Genomic DNA, 26,713 nt, shown 5'->3' with positions numbered 1-26,713 from the left:
TGCTGCCAGGCTCAGCTTCCATCTCTGCACATCCAGCTCCTACTCAAAGTTCATGGTTCAAGTCAGTTCCACGGCTCTCTCAATAGCTAGAATTCTACAGCCTCTGCCCTCAGCATTTTTCTAAGCATTCTTCTACTGTTACCTCTATTAAGCACATACATGTGCATGCACACACACACACCACAACACACCCATATACACACACTCGACTGTAGCAATTATTCTGCCTAAATCAAATCCTAGCTTTGCCCATTACTAGCTGTTTAACATGGGGCATTACTTAACCTCCCTGTGCCTTAGTTTCCTCAAGTATGAAAAGAAGGATAATCATAGGACTTACTTCTAAAGGCTTTTGTGGGGAATAAATGAGTTTCTGTAAAGTGCTGACAACAGTGCTTGATGTATAGTTGGCCCTTTGTAAGTAATTTGGTGTTATCCATAGCAGCAGTCATAGTAAAGGTATTAGTGGTACTGTTGTTATTTTTTTATCCCCGGCAGTACTTTCATGTGATCTCATGTATTGCTCATGATCAACAAACATTTATAGAGTAAAGCAGTAAGTAAATGAGCATAAAGTAATACATTTTAAAATGAGAGTCAATGCACTAATTTGCTATTACTTTTAAAACCTGCTTTAAGAATGCTCTCTTAATAGTACCAGGACTTATTGGGTCCTCTCTAGAAAAAAAAAGATTATTTTTAAGGAATAACTAAAGTAAAAACAAAGCTCTACGAACTGGAAACTTGTGGACTAGCTACTTTATGAAAGTGCATTATTTTAGTGTGCAATTCTGGAGAAGCAAACATTGATCGACATTTATATTTGATATCCTTAACTTTAATAAACGTACACAAAACAAAAATTGAGTTCAGTCCAGTAATGGCAACCAAATGGTGTTTTTTAACTTTCCAGATTGACTTTGTGCCCATTATTTCATTAAAGTTCTCTTGCTCTAATGAGCTAGGCTTGTGGGAAAAGGTTTAAAAATAAAGCTGAAAAAAAAAGAAACTTCAGTGTGATCTAAAATTCGGTCTCATCTATTCTCTGTCAGCGTACAGTAGCACGGGGAACTGAAGAAACACTCTTCAGCCTTTGAAAATCAATGTGCATTTCATAGAGAGCTGCTGCCTTTCAGTCATAGCATTTTCTCTGCTGTCTTATAAGTATGTCCTGCACTAAATTTTACATGTCCCCAGACTCCTATTTAATTCTCACAGCTGGGAGACAGGACTAAGTCCAGCCAAATCTGTTTTCCTAGAGTGCCTACAAATCTGCCCTTTAATAATTTATTTTCTCTACTATAATGGTCTCTAACTAAGCTCTAATAGATTTTGCCACAGAGTTGCTGCTTTAATCAGAGAAGAGAGTTTTATGGGTTTATTAATCATGCTCTTTTTCAAAAACTGATGATTAAGCATTTGCCTGACAGTTGCAAGCAGTCAGAAGGTACAATGGAGGCTGTTTGCTTACTGAGTAGCAGCCTGCAGGTAGCTTTCTCACAGGGCCCACAACAGACTGCATACAGCTAGTGCCAACTGAGCAGACTGAAGTTTCAATTCCCCCCAGCTCCCAGCAGCAGATTGTTCTCAGCAATCTTCTCCCCACCATTTTATTCACCAGGACTATTCCAGCAGCCAATAGCAAAATTCCTTCCTGCTCTCCACATCCCAAAGCAGCTAAATTATTTCTGAAAACTGAATGACATGCTTGGCAAAGAATGTATTCCACCCTGAGGCGCTACTTACAACAAGGTTTTCTTTGGCCTACTCAAGCAGCAGACCCACTAAACACCACCTCCCCCCGCCTTCTAGGAAAGCGGCAACCTAAGCCACATAGTCCCTTTATGTGTTATAGTCAAGGCACCAACTAACAGCCAAACAACACAGCAAGGCTTCCTGGATTCAAGAAAACCCCTATTTCCCCAAGGCCAATTTACAGCACACTCATAGGAACACACATTCACACCAAACACCAACCAAGCTTGAGGTTTTGTTAGAAGTCAAGATACCGGTAATAAGTAGCAAGTTGTGTTTTTGAAAGAAAAATTAACTATTGAATGTTTTTACACTGAAGATAAATGTTTTCTTCAAAATGCGTAACTGTCTGGAAGTCCTTCATGTTTCTTAGATATGTGTGTAAATTTCCCTATTCCCTTAGCGGTTATTACCAAGTAGAGAAGAGTGAAAATATCCTTGAGGTGAATTTAGTAATGATTGGTCCATGACTCATCTAAACTTTTCTACATTTGGCTCCAGAGCAAACATTTAAAGCAGTACTTCATATTCTCAACCTAGCATAACTGTGTTAGATGTACTTCTCCTTTGACTTAAAATGATCAGATTTCTGAAATTAAATTTTTGCTGGAGTTTTCAACATTATGTGATGTATCTGTAATCACTAGAAAATGAGCAGTTCTTTGTTTCAATATGTGTTTTCATATAATGAAAGGTGATTTAAAATGATAGTAATTAAACTATGGAAAGAATAAAGCAAAAATATTTTTAAATTATCTTACGTTTCTTCAAAATCAAGCTGTTAACTCTACACAAAGATTTCCTGGGTTAGTATTACAGATACCTGTGTAGATATTTCATCATGTCTATTAAAAGTCTGGGGTCTTACATGTTTCTATTTGTATCTCCTATTTTGAAAGAATTAATGGACAAATAAAACAGGAGACTTTAGTATGGTACTTTATACACTGTAGTATACTAAGCCAGAAAATCATAATATTAAAAACTAATGGTGCTCACTTCACCAACACATATACTAAAATTGGAATGATACAGAGAAGATTAACATGGCCCCTGTGTAAGGATGACATGCAACAAATTCACGAAGCGTTCCATATTTTTAAAACTGAAAATTTAGCCTGGCATGGTGGAACAAGCCTGTAGTCCCAGCTTCTCAGGAGGCTGAGGCAAGAGGATCACCTGAGCCCTGAAGGCCGAGGCTGCAGTGAATGGTGAAAGCACCACTGCACTCCATCCTGGGCAATGGAGTGAGCCCACGTCTCGAAACAGAAAAACAAAAAACAAACAACTAATGAGAGAAAGGGATGTTTTTAAAAACAGATCATTTTAGTTCTCTCTAATGAATTTATAAAAATTAAAAACTTATTTTACGAGACATTAGAAAGTTCCAATACATACATTTGAATTCATTTCTATCCTTCACATCATATTACGTTTTTAAATAAGCAATGAGACATACTGAGCTTTAAAGCTTGACAGATTTAACAGAAAAACCAAAACCCCAAACCATACTGCTGGTAAATGAAATAATCATCAGTTACAGTCTTGATATGTGGAGATCATATATGCTCTGCTTCAATCACCTGAAAAAAATGGTAAAATAAATCTATACTTTGGTCCATTTTAATTAAATTATATTTAATCAGCATTATCCAGGTAGTGCCATGAACAGTTTTTACTGCTATCATTTCAAAATATATTATAGGCCGGGTACAGTGGCTTGTGCTAGTAATCCCAGCACTTTGGGAGGCCAAGGCAGATGGATCACTTGAGGTCAGGAGTTCAAGACCAGCCTGGCCAACATGGTGAAACCCTGTCTCTACTAAAATAAATACAAAAATTAGCTGGGCATGGTGGCAGGCACCTGTAGTCCCAGCTACTTGGGAGGCTGAGGCAGGAGAATTGCTTGAACCCAGGAGGCAGAGGTTGCAGTAAGCCAAGATAGACCACTGCACTATAGCCTGGGCAACAGAGCAAGATTCTGTCTCAAAAAAAAAAAAAAATATATATATATATATATATATATATAGAGAGAGAGAGAGAGAGAGAGAGAGAGAGAGAGCTTGCTCATCCATGTTAATAGAGGCCATGACTGTACAGATAAATGAAGTCCACAGATATTAATTTCTAACTCTTACTTCATTATATACATATAAGAAAATACTTCTGATTTATTTCTGAGATTTTCTATTAGGCATGTCTTAATCTTACACCTGAGTTTTATAGGAGATATAAAGTAGTAGAAATTTGACATAAATCAGAAATAGGATTAAATCTTAACTACCACTAACCCTGGGCAAGTTACTAGCCTTTTAAAACTTCAAGTTCCTCCTCTGTAGAGTTAACAACACTTACATAGTGGGGTTATTGAAAGGCTCTGCACCTACTAACACATAGTAGTTGCTCAGAAATGGCAACTTCTATTTTCCTACTTCTCCTCTGCCCTTCATTTGCTTCTGGCCCACTCTTTAGAATCTTGGAGCATACCACGCCATTGCTGAAATTTTCAGATGATCCATGAGAAGAAGCAATTAAAGAAGAAATTGAATTAATGTGATTTTGATTTTATTAGTTGAAGCGACCCAATAGAAACTTTGACACAAAAGAAAGCAAAACTTTTATATCTACCAAACGAGCCTAAAAGGTATTAGGGTACTATAAATGGTTTAGTTTTTCAACTAAAGTAACCCAGATTGTTCAAATTTTCCATCATTTAGCTTGGTATCTTTAATAAATGTTGGCCAGTCTAACAGCACTCACATTTCACTTTTGGTTTCTTCTCTTTTAATTTTTTCATCAAACATTTGTTCATATGCATTGTAAAAACAAATAGAAATTAACCATAGCAATGGCTAAAATATAAACCACAAATTTGACTGAGTCAGCGGAGGTTTTTCTGGGTAACCCCAAAATTCCATGTCTCTGCGTATTTCAGTCCCTTTGTCAACTTATTACATGATAAATGAAACAGATCAGAAGAACACAGTAAAAGTTAATCCATCTTAAGAGTTCTATATGCTCTTGGTCAGATCCCCGATCCAAAAGGAAACCTGATCTAGGTTTTGAAAGCACTTTGGTGTCCCAGAATGATTTTACTTGATCAAGTTCCCAGAAAATACATGGTTGATCCTGATGACAAATTGTCAGAAAGTCAGTGGGGAAGTGCTCTGCTTCTCCTCAACAGAAAACATAAAAATCATATCTATTTTGTCTGTCTTAAAATTTTGATATAAAAGTCTTCTCTTTGTCATCGGGTGTGAATATTTATTATTTATTTTATAGTATGTGTTTTGTATTCAAGTGAGGAAATGAATAAAAGATAGTTTTCTCTGGAAATTTTCTCTATCCTTTCATTCTTTGTGTATTCTCTTGACTTCTAAATAACTATTGGTCTGCTTTACCCCTCAAAGCCTGACCTGCAGTTATTTAAGTTTGAACATAATGTGCCAAACATTTTGTTCACCATATTAAGCTATGTGTCGGGTACAAAGAATAACTTAAGGTTAGCTCTGGTACTCGAGGGATGTCCTGCTTGATTCTAGAGAGCACTGACCCAAAGCAGCATGTACACTCATGCATATCATCCATCCTATAGGTTGTATATTTCTTCCAAAATATTTGGAACCAGAAGTGTTTTGGACTTCAGATGTTTTTAGATTTCAGAATATCTGCAGTAAATATTTACCAGCTGAGCAGCCCTAATCCAAGAATCTGAAATCCAAAACGCTCCAATGAGCATTCTTTTGAACCTCATGTCAGTACTCAAAAAGTTTTGAATTTTGTAGCAGTTCAGATCTTGGATTTCCAGATTAGGATACTCGAACTGTATATGCATACATGACTTGTAGGAAAGGATGAGGGGAAATGGTGAAAGAATAAGATGACCCAAGAAACAGCCAATTATATTTAGGAAATGGCCAGTGGACATGGTAGTTAATAGTTGCAGATTCAGATATAATGGCAAAGCTTCACAGATTTCCCCTCTCCAATTTCATTACTTTCTGCTTCTGGGTCTCTAATTTACTCATAATGCCAGAAATGGGATCACTGCACAAGATATTTTCAATGTATTTGTAAGGTCTACTTATATCACTTATCGTCAAGGAAGTGTTTTGGTTTCCTGCCACCTAGACAAGAGATCAAACAACACTTTGATTAAAATGAAATATTTATTGTGGACCTAACTGTAGTGCCAGCTTGTTGGTAAGCCAGGGAAATAATGTTGAAGGAAAGTTCAAAAACTGAATTGTTCAAATAATAGCATTTCCTTTTTTTCTTTCTACCATCTTTCTCAATTTCTGTGATGAGCTCACCAATTAAAAATACATTTTGATCAAGGTCTGAAACTGATATACCTCTCAGAGTTCTGGACCCAAAACTACGAAAAAGAACCACAGAGGCATGCAACCAATAACCACCCAAATTTGAGTGAATTAGAACTTTTCCGTTTTGCCACACTAGTCCGAAAGCCACAGGCATTCCACCACCCCAGAAGGATCTGGAGAACTGATGGAGAGAATAAAAAATGAACGCAGATCGTACATAATTGTGCTGTTGTATTCTTGTTTCAACAGCCATAGAAAGAACCCCAAGTTTCAATTCAAAGGCCTCCCTAGCAAAAATAATATTCTTCTCCTCAGCCTGTCTTGTACTGGTCCTTCGAAATCATCTCAGATGTCACTTCCTCCAAGAAGCCTCCTCTAATATGCTTAATTGCAGACTGCAGGGTGTAGGCTTATGGTATCCTTTGCTCACCAGGGCATGAATTTCCCTATAAATCTGCAAACTATTTGTTAAACTCTAAAAACGTTGCCTTTTTCTATGCTCAGTGACTTTTGAAGAGTTTGGATTGTGGTTTATATTCTAAAAGGTGGCAAAAAGCATGAATCAAACAGTTCTTTTACTTTTTTCCCCCAAGCACCTATCCTCTAATATTTTGGAACATTTTCCTCATTCCATTAATTCTCTATTTTGCTATAACCACATGGCCTTTACCTCCAAGTAACCTTGGCATTTATAGGCTAAAGGAACAATACTATAACAGCCAAGACTGGCCAGACAGGCTTTAAAACTCAGCACTGACTCTGGGATGGGGAAAATCTGATTTGTATGTGTGCGACTTTTGTAAAATAATTTGTAACTTAACTTAGATGACTTCACTAGGATTTAATAAAATCCTGTCATCACATTCAGGTTTCAGATTTTATATGTTTGCTAAATGTGGTAGAATAATCCAGAGCTGCTTTCATTTCTTCAGTTTGAGAGTCTGTATTATTTGAAAAAGAAGTTTTTGATGGTCAAAAAAGGATATATATTTCTCTGATACTGGAAAATAAAAGTAGATAAAATGAAAGTATTTTCTTAAAAATTATTTCTTTCTTTATTTTCTAGTTTTCCTGAGTCTAGGAAAACATTGCCTCTCTAATTTTACTAAAGTTAGAATTGAAATTAGTTCCTGAAAATAATATTTGGGATTAGGGGCAGTTTAATGTCTGGAACACACAGGTCTCGAAGTGAGAAAATCTTGGTCTTATCCACCTTAAAATATTCAGACGTATCTTTTTAAAAACTAAATCGGATTATGCCATGCCTGTTCTCAAAATCACCCTGTCCTTCTGACCCCTGTCCAATAAAATCTAGTCTTTTTTTTTTTTTTTTTGATACAGAGTCTCGCTCTGTCACCCAGGCTGGAGTACAGTGGCGCGATCTCGGCTCACTGCAACCTCCCCGCTCTACTCACTGTTTCTCAAATCACCAGCATGTGCACACCCCAGGGCTTTTGCACTCACTGTTGTTCTGCTTAGGATGTGCCTGTACCAGATAGCTGAAAGGCTTCTCTTCTCACTTCATTCAGGTCTCTGCACAAATGTCACCTCATCAAATGGGCTTCTCTCATCACTATTACAATAGTGTCCCTTCTCATTCTCTGACTTTTTATCTTGTTTTTCTTCAGAGAACTTATCATTATGTGGCCTATTATATATTTACTTGTTAAAATTCTTTAACTGTTTCTTCAACCCTAATGTAAATTTCACGAAAGCAGAGATTTTTGTCTCTTTTTGTTTGCTGCCTAGTTCTTGTTCACTGTTGTTGCCTCGTGTCTATAATAGTACCTGATGCTCAGTAGGCACTCAGGAAATACTTGTTGCAAGTATTTATATCTGTCGAATGAATAAATAAATATTTGTATGTATTTCCTAAATGGATGCAGAGTTAAGATGATAAAATAGGCAATAAACACAAATTATATATATATATATAATATATATATATATATATATATATAAAACCTCATAAGAAAGTAGAATAAGAATATGGCTAGAACACTTTCATTTCTTTTCCAAAAATTGTGGTGACTTTAAAAATCACCTATGGGCAAACTCATTATTTTTCATAAATTGAGAGTCATCATGGTTAAATTAATTTTTCTAACAAACCTTCTGATACGGTTTGGCTCTGTGTCCCCACCCAAATCTCATGTTGAATTGTAATACCCAGTGTTGGGGGAGGGACCTGGTGACCTGGTGGGAGGGGAGTGTATCATGGGGGTGGATTTCCCCCTTGCTGTTCTCATGATAGTGGGTTCTCATGAGAACTGATGTGTGGCACTTCCTCCTTCACTCTTTCTCTCTCCTGTTGCCATGTGAAGATGTGCTTGCTTCCCCTTCTCCTTCTGCCATGATTGTAAGTACGTTTAGGCTTTCCAGCCGTGTTTCCTGTACAGCCTGCAGAACTGTCAGTCAATTAAACCTCTTTTTTCATAGATTACCCAGTTTCAGGTAGTTCTTTATAGCAGTGTGAGAATGGATTAATACACCTTCATTGATTTTACAGGACTTTTTCATACTGGCTTCAAAGTATCCTTCATCTTCATAAATGAAGAAAGCTATCTTGGAGCAAGGAAAATGTCGGAAGTAAAGGTAGAATGGAACACCATTATGTGATAATATGTCTGAAGGACCCACTAATGCCCAGATCCTGCTATAAGGCATAGTCACTACTCTGCTAGTTAGCAGCTTCTGAGATAATCAGACAAAGGATGACGACAAATGGGAAGCAAGGTTACTGTTGCCTAGGCTTTGCCTCAATTTTCTTTAGTAGTAAACCTGGCAGAGTCTAATACTCATGTGCAAGGAGCATTACCTCCCTCACCCAAGCTCAGATCCTAGTCTTCTCTTCTCTCTACACCTTCTTGCCAATGACATAATGGCATATCTGAGCCTCAATCACACTTGAGATGAGAAGGATTTTTCTGTCCCCATCTTAACTCTATTTCTCAGCTACATTCCCATATTTTACCACTACTCCCATTCCTTCTTGGCTTTGCCATGCCACACTCTCCTGATTTTCTCTCTTTGTCCTTACCCCTCCATTTAAGTTTCCTTTTCTGATTCTCCCCTTTCCCCATCTCTAAATGTTATGATCCTCAAGGCTCAGTTTTGGAATCTTTTGGTTTTTCTCCTCACAATCTCTCTCTAGGATGTGTCATTCATTCCCACAAATGTATTTATTTTTAATGTTTTATTTGTAGAAAAGTTCAAACAAAACAAGATTAAATTTAGATTAACTGACTACAGTAAACAATAACTGAATTGTACATTTTAAAATAAAAAGTGTAATTTTGTTGTTTGTGATGCAAAGGATAAATGCTTGAAGGGACAGATACGCCATTCTCTATCATGTGCTTATTTCACATTGCATGCCTATATCAAAACATCTCATGTACTCCATATATATATATACCTACTATGTACCCATAGAATAAAAAAATAAATTTGGATTGAACATCCATATTCAACAATTATCAACATATGGTCAATCGTATTTTATCTAAACTTCTACTCCCTGATTTCTTCTCACTGGGTTATTGTAAAGTCATTACCAGATATTGTATCATTTCATTTATAAATGCTTCGATATATATTTCTAAAAGACAAACACTATTTTATATAACTAAAATACAATCAAATTTAGAAAAAATTAATAGTTACTTAATAGAAGCAAGTATCCAGTGTTTAAATTACTCTTATTGTTTATGTTTTTAAACAATTGGTTTGTTTGAATCATGAGCCTAACAAAACATGAACATTACATTTATTTAGGAAGTCCTGTGAACTTCCTCATTGCATCATATCAAGAGGCACATAATGTCTAGTTGCATCATCTGTAAAATAAAATAAAGTCTATGTTTCCCAACTTTATGGCCACATTGTAAAATGGGGTGAGAGGGCAACAGGGCCTGAAAAGCCAGCTCATCTTTTTGTCCCTGCTGGTTAGTAGAGATTTTATAATTCTGGGTTGCAAAAGTATACTTTGTTTTGCTTCTCAACTCTGCTATAACCTGCAAGTAATTTACTCTGTTAAATTAAAGCTGTTTGAAAGACCTAGAGTGTTTACTGCTCTTGAGTGTTTACTGCTCTTGGCTAAACTGCTTGATGCAGACAAGATCACAAGTTTAATTTTGGAGATTATGAGGCTGAGGTGCCCTTAGATCCAATGAACACAAAACCTAACACTCCTGCCATCACCTACAAAGCACATGTGATCTGTCCCCATCTACCTGTCCATCCTCTTCATATATCACCCTCTCCCTTATTCAACCACGCTTACCACACTGGTCTTTCTGTTTCGTTTTTGTTTTTGTTTTCAAAAGTGCTAAGCTCTTTCTTGCCACAAACCTTTGAACCAGCAGTTTTCTATACTTGGGATTTTCTTACTGCAGCCTTTCTCAAAACTGGCTTCCTCTTAGTTGAAATATACCCTTCACAGTGAGATGTCCTCTGACAATCCTACCGACCTACTGGGCTCCTTACCATTGTCCATTATAGCAGCCTGCTCTTTTCATTTACAGCACTTAGCATAATCTGTAATTATTATATTATTTTGGATCCTTATTTAATGTCTAGATCATAAAATATATTATAAACTCCACAAGAGCAGGAGAGAAAAATCATGTCTACTTTGATGACCTTTATATTCTTGTGGGTACCCACTGTACCCCAGAAAATTGCATCTAGAATGAATGAATGTGCTCCAGAGCCCAGGGGCAGGCCCAGGTTAGGCCAGTTTATAGCCTATGCTGCAGGGAAGCAGGAAGTATCAGAGTAGACCACACTAATGTGCAGACTCTTCTGAAGTACGATGACCCAGCACAATGGATATATGTTTAAACAAATATCCTGGATTTTGACCCTCTTGAGAAACTGGGTCAATAATTTTTTTTTCCTCTAGAAAAGACAAGATAAATTTAACCAACTTGAAATATTGGGTAAGAAATCCAGCTATTGATTGCTTGATGAAACCAGAACCACTAGACTGCTAAGCATGTAAGATAATTTTAAGATAAAAATATTTAAAGCAAATTTACAGGATGCGTAATTTTTTTATTTTTTAGGGTCTCACAAAAGACTTTCTTCAGTAAACTGCAGGTATCTATAACATTTGATATTTGATTTTGATAATCTTGGTAGATGTGTGTATAGTGCCCTATATGTTGGAAATCTTGTAAGGAATATGTATTATACTGTTCAGCTTTCTAGGCACCAGGAAATTAAAAAATTATATTGGCCCAAGGACAGCTTTTTCATAGATGCATAAAATATCGGGAATTTCAAATAGAGCTGTGAGGACTCATTTTATAATAACAGATAAGTGCTAGTGTCCCACACACAACATTCAAATATTATTTAATAAAATTTTAAAGTTATGGAGAAAGCAGCTTTCTATAAATTCCCATGCATACAATGTTTAGGTAATTTGCAAGTATTGAAGTAAAATTTGAAACGTATTTTACCAAAGACAGAGAAGGAATAAAGGGCTGTGATAAAAGTATGGACAAGATTTGCAAATTTGTCTCCCTATCTGCTCAAAAGTATGAATAACAAGGTCTTGGATACAGAATAATTTTGGGAAGAGAAGCAAATTGAAGCAGATAAAACTAAATACCTTTTTTCTTAGTCCATTTTTTAAATGTCTTTATGCAAAAATGGCCAGTGGAAAAAAATTATTATAATAGTGTTATATCCAGTCTGTTGGATGTAACTCTCAGTACTTTAAAACACGATATATGACTAATCAGTTGTTTGCAAAACATTTAAAATGCTCGTGTCAGATTACAACCTGACCACTGAAATTTTCCCAGCACATTGCTTCCTTTCTTCTCACTGGAATGAGACTTATGGATTGTTTAAGCAGAGAATCGCAGTTAGCAGCAGCATGCGGTGCATCTAAAAATCCATCAGGAAACTGTGATCATTGGACTCATATCTGCAGTAGCAATTCATTCCTAAGAACCCCCAGTAGATGCAAAGTTTGCCTACGTTCACGGAGTGTAGTTGCTTGCTGAGTTTTGCATTCCCGAATTATAGTGCTTTGTAGAGATGGGGAATGAAGGCAGAAAGCAGTCATGTTGAACATTATCTTTCTCCATCCACTTTATACTAAAACCTCCAGAATTACTTATTGATTCCACAGCTTAAAATTATGTCCTTAATTATTACTAATAAAATAACAATTTTTGATGCCTTCTAGGCATCAAGTTTTGTATATCGTGCATTTATTTATCCTATCTCCTGTGATTTAACAGAGATTTTAGAATTAAAATTTAAACTTGTTTGGGGTAAAAATAGATACTTTAAAATAATTCTACAATGAATGTCTTTCTACGCTATTTGTCATAGTCATTTATGAAATATATAGGTATATTTACTAAAGAATGAGTGGACTGTTTATTGCATCTTTTGCCATCTCTGTATAGAGATACATCATTTGCTATAATTTCAGTCTAGTGAATATTTATATTTGTCTGTGCCACTTAAAAATTTCCAGGAACCTTCTACTGTCCTTCACACACAGAACTGATGCTATTAACCTGGAGAATTTGATTCTGCTTTGGGTCTCAGGAGTGGTGATAGGATAGTACTGAGCCATACATCTGCTTGCTCCCATTGTGAGATCATTTATGATAAACAGCATCCATGTCTGAAAGGTTTTGCTGAAAGCTGGTGTGTGATTTTAACCATAGAAAAGAGTGAGGTTAGTCTCTTCATAAAGAAATCACTGTGTCTGCTTCACTCTTCATTTAACCATAGGAATTAAATGGTTCCAGACATAGCAACAATTATTTTTATGCTTTCAAGTATATAGTCAATCCAATATTGAATATTGTTCCCTTCTCTAGGTTTGATCAAGTTTACCTTGTTAAAGACACTTAATTGTTTTAAAGAGCAAAAGTAACCTATTTATTCTACTATTTTCTCATTAATTTTCCATCAGAACTAAGCACACTTCTGCATCTATTTTTTTTTGTTCACTCACCTCCAGTTCTTACTCTGTTTTTATTGCCAGAATTTGATTAAGGCAATTGTTAAGTGTACACAGAGTATAACTCAGAAAATAGAATTATCTTTAATATTGTTAAAGTTGGAAGAAATAGAAAATTCACTCACTAGTTTTCTGTAGGAAATAAAATGCAAAATTTATTAAGAAGAAAAATGGGTTCCTTCTAAAGTTTAGCAAGGAAGATTAAACACTACATGGCTTTTGATAGGTGTGGTGAAACTCAGAAATAATTAAAAGCAGCTTTAGGGTTAAATTAAAGTAGCAATATTTTTTATTTCTCATTTATCTGAAATGAAACAAAAATCTCAACTACATTACTATTGTAACTGTTCACAAAAACTGTTGGTTTGCCCTCAGATTTTTCAGCAACTTAAGACACTCTTTTCCCCTTTTTATTAGAGGAATCACTTAAATAGTAGAAAAAAATGGCTAAATCAAAACTCCCACATCCACTTAAAAAATACAACTGTTGTTCTGCTTCCTTCCTTTTGAAAGAAAAGAATCACATAAAATACATTTTTTTTTTTTTTTTGAGACAGAGTCTCGCTCTGTCACCCAGGCTGCAGTGCAGTGGCGCGATATTGGCTCACTGCAACCTCCGTCCCCTGGGTTCAAGCAATTCTCCTGCCTCAGCCTCCTGAGTAGCTGGGATTACAGGCATGTGCCACCATGGCTGGCTAATTTTTGTATTTTCAGTAGAAACAGGGTTTCACTATGTTGGCCAGGCTGGTCTTGAATTCCTGGCCTGAAGTAATCTGCCCGCCTCGGCCTTGCAAAGTGAAGAAATAATTTTTAAAGAAGTATGGAAAACAGTCGTTCTCTACCCCCAAGTGAATTGTATGAATCTTTAATCATCAACAGTCTAATACTTTTCCAGTTACCAGAACTTAAACTAATTCTGTGCTTTATTCTCAGTTTATATTATAAACCAGCATTGAAAGCAAAATTGAAATCCTGAAAATTAAAATACATAGAAAACTAATATCATTATGTTCTTCTATTCATATCCAGTCCCCACTAACATCTGAGGTATTTCACATGATCTAAACATTTATTTGAACAGTTTGCTATAGCTATTCATCCACTTACCCACTGCTTATTACCTGGTCTATTAGATCTGTGAGAGAACATGGAAACAAAATCTGTACCTTAAGGAATTTACAGAAGACTCTCAGTCTTCTAAAATACTCTGTGGACATCTGGAATTTCTGAGAGCATATACTGTCCTCCTCTCTTTCTTTGGGAAACCTTTGAGGTCAAGGGTCCTTTATATTCTCAAACCTATGTTCAAGTTAATATTCAACAAATATCTCTTGGCTGACAACTGTCACCAACTCTAGATTTCAAATGTTTTGAAAACTTTGAAGCAAATATTACTTAAAATTTGAATTTTTATTGCCATATGTCATTTTATTTCCCGGTGACAGTTGTGAAAAAGAATTTCTAAGCTGAGTGGAAGCTTTACATCTTCAGGGATAAAGCCCATTGGGTTGTCATAAGCCCAATGATTTCTAGGCTCAAAGAGTTTAGATAAGCACTCAGCACTTGGGGAAAGCTTGTAGGTTCTACAGCACATAATTACTATGAATTATCTAACTATTAATAACTGCAGTTTCTTGGATGATTCATACATTTTCGCAAGGCTTTGTAAAAAAAACTGAGTTTTTTTTCTTTGAAAAGACAAAGATAGGAACTCAGGATAATAAATAGGAATAAGTTTTTGAAGAAAAAAATGCTAGCATAAAGGGGAGTGAGGAAAAAAAGGAGGAAACTAATATTTCAGACACCTTCCATGTACCAGGCACAGTGATCCTCAAGCTACATAGAAGCTTGTCTTATCTAATTATGTTCACAATGACACAGTGAAGTAGGTATTATGATCTCCATCACAGAGACAACGTAAGCGACTTGCCCAAAGTAATCCCAATAGCAGGCGGAGGACTAGAATCTAAACCCAGACTGGGTAGCTGACTATAGAACTTACAATCTGACCAGCATTATTCCTCTGTGGCATGTCATTTCAAGCTACACTGAACATCAGTTAAAATAGAAGTCTCAGCCTTAGAAACATAATGACATTCAATAACCACAGAACAAATAATAACAAGGAGAAATGAAAAGGGGATAGGAGGGAGAGAAAAAGGGAGGGAGGAAGAGAGGGAGGCAAAGGAGGAAAGAAAGGAAGAAATAAGGAAAGAAAGGGAAGAAAAGAAGGAAGGAAGGGAAGGAATGAAAGGAAGGAAGGAAGGCAGGCAGGTTGCTGAAATGCCACGTCACTCCTACTATTACCAGTTACTGTCTCTATTAAGTGAACTTCTTTAATTTTGCTAAGAGCTAGTCTGTTTTTAATGCAGTAAAAAATACCTTAACATGGTCTACTAACTCTTCTGGCACAATTTCTATGAATTTTATATGTATTTTTTTCGGGAAATGTAACATCATTAAAACTAAAAAAAAAAAAAAAAAAAAAAGCTCTCATCGAATTGAAGTATTTAGCACGGGCTGACATATTCTAATGTTACCATAGCTTTTATAGTGGTTTTTATTGATTCTTATTGTCTAAAATAACAGAAATATGCAACATGTTAGAAGGGTTTGGGGCACAAAAAGTTTTATGAGGGAAGTAAGCTTGTGTGACAGCTGATATAGACACAAATGTCCCCCTAGTTTCCCAGGTTCATTTTGGAACAAACGTGACTTTTAAATTTCCAGGTACTCGCTTCCTCTAAGAATATCTAACTCAGAACCATATTAAAAGTTGTAAGACTACAATATGCCCAATTAATATGCATCTAATATTCCTTGATTTAGAGTTATCTGACAATAATATGCCAGCCTTGCCAGGAACTAGGTGTGTGACCTGTGGAAAGTCACTCAACCACTCTGTGTTTTATTTTTCTTATTTGTAAAAGGAACTTAATAATTGAACCTTTCTCATACTTATGGATGATATAGGTTTTAACAATTTTACTAAAGGTTGACTAAAATGTTAGAAATCTATTCATGCAAACAACAATATTTGCAAACTTTTAATATTAGTCAAGGTGACATTTTGGTTAAGAAATGATGACCATCTCTTAGAAAATTAAAGAGGAATTTTTATGGTATCTTGCTGACATATAAATTTTTTAAACATCTTTAAAAATCAATAACATATTTATGTACCGATCACAGCAATATTTTTTGAGAAATGTATTTCAAACAAATATCTTTAATTCCATCCAAAAAACAATTGAGATTCTAATATGATTTAATTTTCCTGGGGACAGTCATTCTTTACCAACTGATATGTAAATATTTCAAAATTTTAGCTACTGGAAACTTCAAGTTACAGGGTATTTTTTGTATTGTTCCCTCTGCGTGGAATATTCTTTATTCTTAGATGGTGAGTGAAATGCTCGTAAACCTTACAGACTGTCTGAAGAATATACTTGCATGTCAAGCAAACTGGGGAAACCATTCACCTTTTACAAATATATAAAACAAGCTCAGCTGAACACCACTGTTTCTCCTGCAGTATGATCATCTCTCACACAAAACCACAATAAATCCATTTAAGAATCATCACACTTCATCTCATACAGTTTCCTTGAGTACAGTAGAACCCTTACTGTTGACTATTTCTTAAACATGATGAAAAAAATTATAGTTTAAAATATTATTTTGTGAAAAAGCCTCAAGTCCATTTAGAGATGAAATGAAGCCCAAATCAAATGTCATACAGTCACAGTTTTAACCCTGGCTGACCACCCTGATCCGATCCTGTCAGAGAATGCTAAGACATGTCCCAGCTAATCATCACATTAGTCTTAGAAGTAACTAAGAACATTACTTTTAGTTTTAAAAGTAACCACCTTGCATGCCTCAGGCTACACTGGAAGTATTGGAGGTGAGGTATTAATTTTAAAGCCTATAGGTAGATCATCTAAAAATCATGTTCTGTTCCTGTCATAAAGTGTGCATTTAAGTCTCTTCCTGTTCTCTCTTCTCTTCTCCATTGTGTAGCAAAGAAAAATTGATGGAGCATTGAAAATCTCGGGCTAATAATAGTATATGAAAGAAGAACAGAAAGTGTGTGCCAAGGTGTGACCCACTGAGAGAACCCTGGAGACAAGAGTGTACAGATAATGTATCATGTAATTCTAGATTTTGTCATGAATTCCATGATGTATTAAAATAATTATTTCAGGATATTATTGTCCCATTGGCTTCAAAGGATAATGCAGAAAAACTAAGTAAAGAGCCTCAGAATTTTTTAAAGAAAATCAAATTAGCTACCACATTAAAAGTCTATTTTTATTTCATTGTTGATATTTTCCAAGAAAAAATATATTTCAAAAATCTTCGGATTCCATTTGTGTGTTACCTTTTAAAACATAGGAAAAAGGTAAAATAGGCCATCAGCTGAAAACACTTGTCTCTCCTGCAGTACGATAATCTACTCACATGAAAACATAATGAGTCACTTTAAGAATCATCACACACGTCTCTTGCAGTTTGCCCAAGTGTTGGGAATTTGTCAGGAAGAAAGCTACCTATCATCTGGCCTTTGGGACCACCATGTGATACTATTCCAAGATTCTGAAAATCCAAGTAATCTCATTCATTGAGAGAATAGTCAAATGATGTGTACTTTGTGAAAGTCATACAATAAAAAGAAAAACATAACAGTAAATCAGTTTTATACTTTAAATGTGAAATTTTAGATCCCAGTATGTATCACAGAACACAGTGCAATCATTGTTATTTCATTTTTTTCCCTTAAAAAACTGCAAGGTATTATAAATTGTGAATAATTTAAAACATTAAATGTTTACTAACAAAACTTCAGACTATCAAAGCAATATAATTTATTTGTCTTTGTCTTATACTAATTAAAATGTACTACTTCCCTTACTACTTTGGGGCAGGGCTAAGGAACAATGACCTTTAATACATGTTGCCTAAGAAGCTAACTATAAACTGTTATGTTGGGTTTATAAGTCATTACCACTGAGCTGTTATTCATCCTAAATCTTAAACATTTGAACACATTTCAATTCATGTAAACAATAGAAAATCAAATAAGAATATGAACAAAATAAAGGGATTTTCATAATTAAAGGCTTAAAGGTATAGACACATGAAGAAAACATCTGTTTCTGCTTAGAAGAATATGCCAGAAACATTCCATTCTGCACACTATTGTGATAGTACTTCAGCAAGGTCTGGGGAATAAATTTATCTTCAGAATAATCCTCCCTACCCTTTAAATTTATTACATGTATACCCTAGGATATAAAGGTCTATGTTAAGTTGGATACTTCCTGACATGCTTTGCTTGACTTACTCCAACCATCACTCTCTATTTCATTCAGTGCCAAACTTCTTACAGAGTATATCTATATCCACAGCTATTAATTCCACAGCTATTAATTTCTTAGGCTTGCAGCCTAGCGTCTGCCCTCACCATTCTAGGGGAATAGTTCATCTTAAGGTCTCTAACCTTCTAAATGACTAGGCCAACAGGTTGGCTCATAGTCTTAACACCCATACCCCATCATTTTCCTGCAGGGCCCGACTTCATTGATCACTCCATTTTGAAACATCTTTCACTTTTGGTTTCCAAAACACGGTACAGCTTTGTTCTCCTCCCATATCTCTGACCTTGTTTTTTTGCTGTATGTGCTGGCTCCAAACTTTCTCCTACCTTCTAAATATAGATTGTCTCCTTGGACCTCTTTGCTGCATCCTGTTCTTTAGGTAGTCTCACTTGGCTTCACAGACTAAGTTATCACATTTATACCATTGACACCTGCATCTCCAACCCCAGTCTCAACATTCCCCTTCAAGTTTCAATTTAGTTGCCTGATAGCTCTGCTACATGACCTACCTGTACCTTAAAAATTCAACTTGTCCTGCGAACATTAGCATATTCTCTACAAGGTCAGCTCTTCTTGCTTTCCCTGTGTATTTTTGGAGGCACCATTCACCCTCAGTCATCTAAGTTCAAATGTTTCCATCATGATTGACTGCTTTGGTTCTGTCACTCCTGGCATTCCATTCCTCCACTTTTAATTTGGGACACATGTACTTTGCCATTGTAGTGTAGGCTGTAACATCTTGCACAGTCCTTACCACCTGTCTGCACAACTTTTTTGTCCATGTTTAAGAGTCATATGATTCATTGTCAATTGTACTTGAAGTGGATCTTTCTCATCAAGCTGTCCCCCATTCCCTGTTTACCTCCACATTACAGCACAAAGTTAATGCCCTTCACCGTAACAACAACAACAAAAATACACATGTTGTATATTTTGCATATACAATAGATGCAAGTTTCAAAGACCACAAACTTGGTGTGTAAAATGTAACTTTCTTTCTCTGAAAAGAAATGTAATTTCTAGTTAAATACCCATTCCTCAAGGAAGTCAGGATGGGCAACTTTTAGATGCTTTTTCATTCAGTGGTGTTGTCTCCGATGCTGTTTTCCCAATATTCCATACTGTCATTTCTCTTCTTTTCACCAGTTGGTGGTTCATTGCCCCCTCCTCAGAGGCTGCATGCCGAAAAGTGAGGGTGAGGTCCTCTCTGCTACTAGGTCCTCAATCTCTTTGTGGTTCTTCTGACAAAAAGATCCGGATTCAAGAGCCCCTCCTCATGAATACTTCCTAGCACCTACCTCCTTTACTTCCCCATTGCTTTTTCTTTCTGTTCTCCAATTCAGAGAACTGTAATATCTTGGGGATAACAATAAGGGATTAAATCCTAGAATCCTTTCCTGTAGGGAAGAATCCAGATTATCTAATGGACTTTATTTTCTTACTTGCATTCATGCTATAACAACTTTACCCCCTGGTCATAAGAATAGAACACAGCAGATGCTTCCTGCATGGAAGGAAGGTAGGGGCAGAAGGAAAAAGGGGGAAAGAAGTATAGCTTATTACAAAATGTCATGTCATGACATTATAGTAGCAGAACTTAAAGACCACTTCAGAGAGGATTACTGCCAAGCTGCAGTACAGCACTTTCTCCTCACTGCCCTTTGGAAGGAACTAGCCGTTGCACTGTTATATGTGTGCAACTCTTTATGGAAAGAATTATTTTAGGTAAATATATGGGCAATATATGCATTTTGCTTGGCTTGTACACAATATATGCATTTCTTTGGCTTGGCTTAAACCTTTAAAAAGTGTTTTTTAATTGAGAATTTTCACATAAAATCCACATTTTCTGCTTTTTTAGAAAAATGTAAAAAGTTGGCAACATCAGGAACTTGTACAAAATTGACTTAAATACAGCTTGTAAAGTCAGATAGAGAAACATGGTGAGTAGGCAAGGAGACAGAACTAATATCAACTAAGCACTTTCTATAAGCTCGACAACTGCACACACGAACACACACACATATCATTGAATCCTTGAAGTTAGGGAGGTAAGATGTTATTATTCTCATGTCAAAAAGCTAGCAAGTGACAGAGACAGGAAAGGAACCTGCATCTCTCTCACAAGGAAAACACACTACTAAACAAGAAATGGCGAGAAAAGAATGTAGTCCCAATGCATCTAAATCTCAGTGGTACCTTCTGCGAATGAGAATGCATAGAAACCAACAGACCAAACAAAATACCAAAATCTACGCTACTGCCATTCTTTGCTGCTTTGAAGCAAGTCTCTTTTTGCCAGAGTTCTCTTACTTCCTAGGCAGTCAAATTAAGTAGCTATAAGTCAGAACATGACAGATTTACTTTAAAGCTATCAACAATTCTATACTTCGGAGTACTTCCAGTCACTATTATCACAGATGCTTCCTTTCCAAGGATGGCAGAAATCTCTGTGATAGAAAGAATATAAATAACCTGTATTTTACTTCAGATTGTCTTGGTCCTTTTCAAAATAGGAGAAGGCATACAACAAGTTATATTAGCGCAGCTCTTTCCACTGCCTCTATAAATGCATAAAGTAGCAATTTTCTTTCTAAACCAAATCTGTTTGGCAAGATATAATTGCTGTTATACAAATTTAAAAATGGTCCTCTTCAGGGGAGTTTACACCTTTCGGATATTTTTGAGCTATTGTCATGACATTCACCTTTCCCTTTGGACATATTTGACTCCTTTAATCATGGCTAATAAATCAATCCTTTCATCCTCTTAATTTTTCTTGTTATTCTCTGAACTCCATCCAGTTGGCTTATATGTATTTGGTAATGTGCAAACCAAAACTAAATGTAATATTCCAACTGTGTTTTTTTTCAGTATTACAAAGGTGATATTTTAAAAGCTATTGATTCCCTGTAAAACATGTTTTAAAAAAAAAAGAAATCAGAGAAAATGAAAGGAAATAGTGAGAAAGAAATAGTAAAGGCTCCTATTAATGTTGTAACTTTCTGATTTATTTATGGATATTCCCTGATTTCAATTATAGGAGGCTTATTACTATTAGTTATTTAACTAACTATGCAATTCAAGTTATTTCCAGAGGTGGGTTTTTTTTTTTTTTCCAGCGGGGAGGATGGAGGGATATTGTTTGTCTATTGTTTTTAGCACATAAAACTCTCGAGTTATTTATTTAACCCTATCCCTGTGGCCAGAGTCCTGCTAGTATTAGACTAATTCCTTAAGTAATTTACACCTACTTGTCATACTAAATCACCAAGCGGTATACATTCTAGACTGTCCGTTATAGGAGGGCACTCACCTCAAGTTAATTTGCTGCTTCTTGGACCCCTGCCGCCACTGTTTCTCTGAAAAAAAGATGAACCATATCCCTTGGTCCAGCTGCCTTGCCTGACAAATCTATTTGTTATAGAAAACTGCTGCGGAGCTTCTCTTGTCCTTCACTGGCTCACTCTGGTGCTGGCATCAGCCTTCCTCTATCGCTCTTTCTTACAGTGGGTCAACAGTCTTGTTGTATTGAAAAGTTCCAAAATGTGGTAGCTGTTAATTCAAAGTTTATTTTAACTTAAAAATTTGACCTTTGTTTTAAATATAATTCATCTCCAATTTTGGAACTTCCTTGAAATATTCCCATTTGAATTCAAGAAATAAGTGTTATTTCAGTAATAACATTGATGCTTTTTAGCTAAGGTAGAATAGAAGACTGGCTTTGAGTACAAGATTCTGGAACCAAACTACCTACATTTGAAAGCCAATCCATCCACTATCCTGTGTAAGGAGACACTTAAATGCTCTCTGCCTCAGTTTCTGTCACAATAAAATGGGGATTTTATAATTTTGAAGTATGTTCCTTCAATATCTAGTTTATTGAGAGTTTATAACATGAAGGGAAGTTGAATTTTATTGAAAGTTTTTCTGCATCTCTTGAGATAGCCATCTATGACAGATCCACAGCCAACATTATATTGAATGGGGAAAAGCTGGAAGCATTCCCCTTGAAAACTGGCACAAGACAAGGATGCCCTCTCACTACTTCTATTCAACCTAGTATTGGAAGTTCTAGCTAGAGCAATCAGGCAAGAGAAAGAAAGGCCATCCAAATAGGAACAGAGGAAGTCAAATAATCCCTGTTTGCTGACAACATGATTCTATATCTAGAAAACCCCACAGTCGTAGCCCAAAAGCTCCTTTAGCTGATAAACAACTTCAACAAAGTCTTGGGATACAAAATCAATGTACAAGAATCACTAGCATTTCTCTACACCAACTACAGCCAAACTGAGGGCCAAATCAGGAGCACAATCCCATTCAAAATTTTCACCGAATAAATTACCCAGGAATACAGCTAACCAGGGAGATGAATGATCTCTACAATAAGAATCACAAAACACTGCTCAAATAGATCAGAAATGACACAAACAAAAGGAAAAACATATCCTGTTCATGGATCAGAAGAATAAATATTGTTAAAATGACCATACTGTCCAAAGAGGTTTCCAGACTCCATGCTGCTGCTATCAAACTCCCAATGATATTCTTCATAGAACTAGAAAAAACTATTTTAAAATTCATATGGAATAACCAAAAAAGCCCGAATAACCAAGGTAATTCTAAGCAAAATGAAAAAAGCTGGAGACATCATGTTACCTGACTTCAAACTATATTACAGGATTACAGTAACCAAAACAACAGGGTACTGGTACAAAGACAGACACATAGACCAAAGGAACAGAATACAGAGCCCAGAAATAGGACTGCACACCTACAACTATCTGATATTCCACAAAGCTGACAAAAAAGTAGGCAATGGGGAAAGGATTACCTATTCAATAAATGGTGCAAGGGTAACTGATACCCATATTCAGAAGATTGAAATTGGACCCCTTCCTTACACCATATACAAAAATCAACTCAAGATGGATTAAAGACTTAAATGTAAAACCCAAAACTATTAAAACGCTGGAAGACAAACTAAGCAATACCATTCTAGGCATAGGAATGAGCAATTATTTTATGACGAAGATGCCAAAAGTAATTGCAACAAAAGCAAAAATTGACAAATGGGATCTAATTAAATTTAAGAGCTTCTGCACCACAAACAAAACTATCAACAGAGTAAACAGACACCTCACAGAATGGAAGAAAATATTTGCAAACCATGCATCTGACAAAGGTCTAATATCCAGCATCTATAAGGAACTTAAATTTACAAGGAAAAACAAATCACCCCATTAAAAAGTGGGCAAAAGACTTTAATACACACTTTTCAAAAGAAGACAAGCCAACAATCAAATGAACAAAAGCTCAATATCACTGATCATTAGAGAAATGCAAATCAAAACCACAATGAGATACTATCTCACACCAGTCAGAATGGTCATTATTAAAAAGCTGAGGAATAACACATGCTGGTGATGTTGCGGCAAAAAAGGAACATTTATAAACTGTTGGTGGGGGTGTATATCAATTCAATCATTATGGAAAGCAGTCAGGCAATGCCTCAAAGAGCTAAAAACAGAACTGAAATTTGACCCAGCAATATCATTTTTGGGTATATACCTGGAAGAATATACATCATTCTACCATAAAGACACGTGCATGTGAATGTTCATTACAGCACTATTCACAAGAGCAATGACATGGAGTCCACTTAAATGCCAATCAATGACAGACTGGATGAAGAAAATGTAGTATATATACACCATGGAATACTATTCAGCCATAAAAAGAATGAGATCATATCTTTTGTAGGAACATGGATGTAGCTGTTCCCAATGCAGGAACAAAAAACCAAATATCACATCTTCTCACTTACAAGTGGGAGCTAAATGATGAGAACTCATGGACACAAAGAGAGGAACAATAGATACTGGGACCTACTTGAAGGTGGAGGGTGGTAGACAGGAAAAGAGCAGAAAAGATAACTATTGGGTACAAAGGCTTAGTACCTGGGTAAGGAAATAATCTGTATAACAAATCCCTGTGACACAAATTTACCTATGTAACAAACCTGCACATGTAACCATGAACCTAAAAGTTAAAAAAAGTAAAGTGGGGATATTAATAGGAGTATCTGTTTCACTGGGTAGTGAAAGTAAATGAGTATGGAGATGTAAACACTATTATTTTCTTAAAATTATTTTGTATTATTTTGTTACAATTATAATTTAGTTACAAGAACTACTGAAGAACTGCCAGTTCATTGAGCCAAATGATAAGATACCAACCCCCTGTCAGCTGCCCAACAAAAATGGTCTCTGCCTTTAAGGATGTTGACTTCTAGATAGAAATTCAAATATGTATACACACAAAGATGACTATCATAGGGCAGTAGATATGTGTTCTTCAGAATCTTTCATTCAGTATAAATTTTGAAGCTATTAATCACTGGACATCTGTAAGCTGTCAATACAAAATCTGTCTTATTCTTCTAAGCCTTCTTCATAACCAGTTGGATCTGTCCTTACATTGAGCAATCGATCATATGCATTTACTCTAGGTTTCCTTAATTTATATCCCAGTTGGGAACTGACTTTTTTAGCAGAATTAGACATGTAATATTAAAATCCTAAAATATACAAGAGTTTTAACTAATACATCTATCTATCTATCTATCTATCTATCTATATATCTATCTATCTATCTATCTATCTATCTATCTATCTATCTATCTATCTATTCATCCATCCATCCATCCACCCACCCACCCAACCATTCCTCCATTCATTCATCCATCCACTTATGTCAGGTCTTCCTTATGTTTTATAAGGGCAGACACACAAATCAAAATTCTGAATGAAAACATATAATGTTTTTAAACATATTTTATTTAAATTGGTTTACCTTTCTAGAAGAAAGCAGCAATCTACAATCTTTAAGTGTCATGTGAAGTTTATTAACTATATTAAAGGATGAAAAATATCTCTAGTTGTTCCACGTCAAAATAGAAAAAAAAAAAAACAAGAGTATTTCAGTCCGGACAGGGTTAATGAAACTGTGAGATAGAAAAATACTCTTGGATTTCAAATCTGCTTCGCATTGTAAACTAAGCACTAGTTTTATAGAAAAATCATCATCTATCTGTAATACTATAAATATATGTCTCTCCAAACATTCAAGCTATAAGATACCGATTACTACCTATCCAGCACAACCTTTCCCGGGGTAGACCTAATGACCCTCAACAGTGTACAGAGAGAACTGGGACTTACCAGGGGATGTGATCTGTGAGTGACCACAAGTGTTTGACCTTGACAAGTTGTTTTACCTTTCCTGCCTTCCAGCTCTATTTCACCAATCTATTTTTTTTATATAGCTGTCATTGAAAGCCACCTCAGCGCCTTCCTATTCAGAGTAGGGTTCAAATAAATAGATTTTTAAAAGAGAAAGGAATTCAAACCAAGACTTTCTGGTTCCAGATTCCAAAGTCTTTGTTGAAAATATATTATTGCCCATTTGAAATCAATTTAATAGTTGCATATTCACTGATTTTATAATTAATTCATTTTAATTTAGGAAAGGTTAAATCAAGATATCCAATTCCTAGGCATTGTTAGATTTCAAAACAGTAAGAAATACCCATTTATCTATTGTGGTAGGAATACACAGGATGTGTTTACAGGAAATTAGGAAAAGTCTGGGAAAGAAAATATTCAGGGTTTTTCAAATATTTTCATAACATTACTTTATGAATGAGACTTACAAAGATGATTCAACTAGGCTATAATATATTATGTTTAATAACATGTTTAGGTTCCAGAGAAACCACTGGGGGGACAGGCTCAGGAGATGTTGGGGCTGGTATATGGATATAACAGCACTGTATATTTTTAAAATGCATTCTTCTAGTGACATCTGCAATCATATGAATAAAAGCAGAATCGGGAAAATGGTATGCTGCCAATGAAGATACAGCTATTTTTAATCAGGGAAAATTTACTAGCTAATTGGACAATAGGTGTTTATGGATTCCTCTAACTCTAGACATTACATTTTTCATTTGATATTGTAAAGTATTCCTTCTATTAAACAAACTCAGTCTTTGGAAAATATGTAAAGATGTATTAAAGGCAGGAATTTAAGTTTGAGTAATTTTAATGTTTTGGCATAGAGATATTCTAAATTTAAATGGTAGCAGGGGCATTTTTACTGAGTAAATCAGAAATTATTTAACAATCACTTTACAAATCATTTAATGATGACAGAAAACCTCCTTGGTAGGCAAAACTAGTAGACTAAGA

General features: G+C 35.6%; 1 protein-coding gene and 1 non-coding gene across 3 annotated transcripts in view; one reads left to right on the top strand and one right to left on the bottom strand.

Annotated features, from left to right (window-relative positions):
- CPED1 (cadherin like and PC-esterase domain containing 1) overlaps positions 1 to 26,713 on the bottom strand; it is a 312,286-nt gene that overhangs the window by 102,746 nt on the left and 182,827 nt on the right. The gene's annotated exons all lie outside the window — the stretch shown is intronic.
- Positions 2,747 to 2,856, top strand: LOC115935553 (U6 spliceosomal RNA). The gene has a single exon (XR_004071161.1). It is a non-coding gene; the product is annotated as a U6 spliceosomal RNA (small nuclear RNA).

This window comes from Gorilla gorilla, chromosome 6 (assembly GCF_029281585.2).
Source record: "Gorilla gorilla gorilla isolate KB3781 chromosome 6, NHGRI_mGorGor1-v2.1_pri, whole genome shotgun sequence".
Lineage (NCBI taxonomy): Eukaryota > Metazoa > Chordata > Mammalia > Primates > Hominidae > Gorilla > Gorilla gorilla.
This window is presented reverse-complemented; position numbering and strand designations above follow the sequence as displayed.